Genomic DNA, 2,685 nt, shown 5'->3' with positions numbered 1-2,685 from the left:
GTGTTTGTGCGTGAGTTATCAGCAATGTTGTGCATATGTTGCTATTTATACAGAATTTACCGTGAGGATGTTTTGAACAATTATTTCCCTGATCAAAAGTTACCATGGCATTCGTGTGTAAGTCAGGTCTAAGATTCGTATATTACCATGTTATTTACATAGAAGTTATTAGAGCATGATTTCAACAACTTTTTCCCTGGATTTAGAAGTTATCACCATGTTTGTACCTGAGTTATCAGGTCCACGGTGCATATATTACCATGTTATTTCCACAAAAGTTATCGGGAGGAGGGGGGGTATGGTTTCAACAACTATTTTTTCTCCAGGTCAAAGTTATCACGGCATTTGTGCATATGTTACCATGTTTGTGGTGTGTGTATTACCATGATATTTAGCCAGAAGTTATCGGGGCTATATTTCCCACAACTTTTTCACCCAGTTCAAGTAAACACGATGTTTGTATGTGAGTTATCAATTTTGCCGTGGGTAGATTACCAAGCTATTTACACAAAAGTTATTGGCCGTATGTTTTCAACAACTTTTTTCCTAAGTCAAAAGTTACCATGGGTGTTTGTATCAGAGTTATCAACTTCGCGGTTCATATATTATCATGTTATTTACACATAAACTTCCAGGGTATGTTTTCAACAAAAGTTATCGATGGTATTTTGACGGTGACTTCGTAAATTTCAAGATGATATGCCGGCTCAGTTTTTCGGAGATGCTCATAGAGGTAGTGTGTGTGTTCATAGAGGTGAGTGTATACGCGTGTATATGAGCGCTTACGTCTGTACTGTGTTAAAAAAAGACCAAGGTTCGAATCCTGGGTTTGCATTCCTTTTTCCTCGCCTTGATTTTTCTGGGCATCGGGTAGTGCGGGATGCATGCGGGAGGAGACCGCATTTCTCGGGTAGTGCAAGGTCATTCGCGAGATTTTTACGCTGATCGCGATCGCCTGATACATATCGCACGGGTAGGAGTTCGTTCGGATCTGAAGACAAAATCCGAACGTTCGGAAATTAGATATTTCGATAATTAATTGGCGATTTTGGGCTTAACCGCTGGTGGCCAGTTTTCGTGCGGGGTGTCGTAGCTTAGCGTAAATCGTTGGCTCGTTGGATTTGACTTCCTCTACCAGCGAATGTCGGCGTCATATTGGCGTCTTTAAAATATGGAAAGTTAATTAATGGCTGATTTTCTCCATCTTGTCTAATGTGAGCATTAAGTGTCCATATTGAGTACGTAATAATCAGCAACAAGGACGTGACTAGGGAGCACCTGTTGGCTGGTTAGTAATCTAGAGCACACACCCAAAAAAGAAATTGAAAAACCCTAAACAGCTGGCGGGACAGAAAAGGAAAAGAATCAGTCCCCACACGCCCCAACCCTTGAGCCTGCGCTAGAGAGGCGCATCAAGCCGCAGCTCGCACGCTTTCCTCCAGCCCCCCAATCACGTGCTTGATCAACCTCTCTCTGTCCTCACCCTACCCTACGCCCATCTTCTCCCCATGCAAACTGCGTATCCTTTCCTCCCCCACAACTAGAAGGACCCTGCAAATCTGCAATGGTTTGGCACGTTGGAGGTTAAAAACTGAAAAAAGGAATCTACCAATCTTCAGACAAAGGAAGAAGAGATAGGAGGTGTGATTTTCTCACCTTGTTTATACAAATCTGATTGCACCTTCTTCGTCCCAGTGCTCTCCCTCATTTTTCCCAGATCTGTGAGAATCTAGTATCGTTTTTGTATGGCACCTGTTACCAAAAAAAGGGCAAAACCAAAAAGTGAGCAATTATAATGGATTTTGTAAGCAAATCATGTCTGACAGCAAGCAACTCTTGGCAGGACATGAGCACGACATCTGTTTTTTGATTTCATTTTTTGCAAATACTGGCTATTGTGTTTTTAGGTTGCTTTTGGAGTAGAAAAAAGTGTCAAAAAACAAAATAAAACAAAAAGGCCAGCAACTTCTAGGCTTTGCTTTGAGCAAAAAAGGTGTTAAGAGCAAACAACTCTTGTTTGGTTATGCGTGCTAGAACTAAAAAGATGTGAAAAAAGCGTGGCAACTATTGGGGCACTTTTAAGCAAATAAAAAAGGGTGGGAAAGGGGTAAGCAACTCATGCATCTCTTCTTAATTTAGTTTACTTTGTACAACGACTGTGGTATTTTTTTTTTAAAGCAGCAACATCTAGGTTGGCTGTTTTTAAGCAACTCCAGTTCTGCCAGTAACCAACTTATGCGTGCACGCTGGTAGTGGGCAACTGATTTCCTGCCAATTACTGAAAAGAAACTGTAAGAAAGTTTAGTGCAATCAGTAATCACACACAAATTGATTTCTCTCTAGCTAGATAGTAAGCAACTAATCTCCGGGGGAAGGGTATGAAGATTACTTGGAGAGTAGCTGATGAAGGTTCCTTACTTGGGTATTCCTTGGATAGCTTGAGATTTTTTTAGGTGAGTCCTACAAAAAATGAAAGAAAAACACAAAGTTGTACGCAATTGTTTGTGTAGCAAAGAAAGCTACGGTGGTCCTGCATGTGGCTTGCTTGACAACTGTATGTGACTTGCTAGAAAACCGTGGGGGGCTTGCTAGAGTTTTATGTGTGACTTGTCTGTTGTTTAGATGAAAAAATGTCAGTTATCTGTTCCACATGCATAAATCGCTTGCCGCCCCAATCCCCCTTTG

The 2,685-nt window shown here is 41.3% G+C and overlaps 2 long non-coding RNA genes across 4 annotated transcripts in view; one reads left to right on the top strand and one right to left on the bottom strand.

Annotated features, from left to right (window-relative positions):
- Positions 1–1,161: 1,161 nt before the first annotated feature.
- Positions 1,162–2,685, bottom strand: part of LOC123134679 (uncharacterized) — a 6,970-nt gene continuing 5,446 nt past the window's right edge. The window contains exons 4-6 of one of the 3 annotated variants that reach the window (XR_006465701.1): positions 2,390–2,460; positions 1,657–1,752; positions 1,162–1,559 (exon numbers count right to left, since the gene is read on the bottom strand). This is a non-coding gene — a long non-coding RNA (uncharacterized lncRNA). Of the gene's footprint in view, positions 1,560–1,656; positions 2,461–2,685 lie in introns of all 3 variants that reach the window. The other 2 variants (XR_006465700.1, XR_006465697.1) reach the window with 2 other exon arrangements.
- LOC123134695 (uncharacterized) overlaps positions 1,407–2,685 on the top strand; it is a 5,368-nt gene continuing 4,089 nt past the window's right edge. Inside the window, exon 1 of the long non-coding RNA XR_006465703.1 lies at positions 1,407–1,641. This is a non-coding gene — a long non-coding RNA (uncharacterized lncRNA). The remainder of the gene's footprint in view (positions 1,642–2,685) is intronic.

Source organism: Triticum aestivum, chromosome 1B (assembly GCF_018294505.1).
Source record: "Triticum aestivum cultivar Chinese Spring chromosome 1B, IWGSC CS RefSeq v2.1, whole genome shotgun sequence".
NCBI classification, from domain to species: Eukaryota; Viridiplantae; Streptophyta; class Magnoliopsida; order Poales; family Poaceae; genus Triticum; species Triticum aestivum.
The sequence above is the reverse complement of the archived record's forward strand: the minus strand, read 5'-3'. Positions and strand labels throughout refer to the sequence as shown.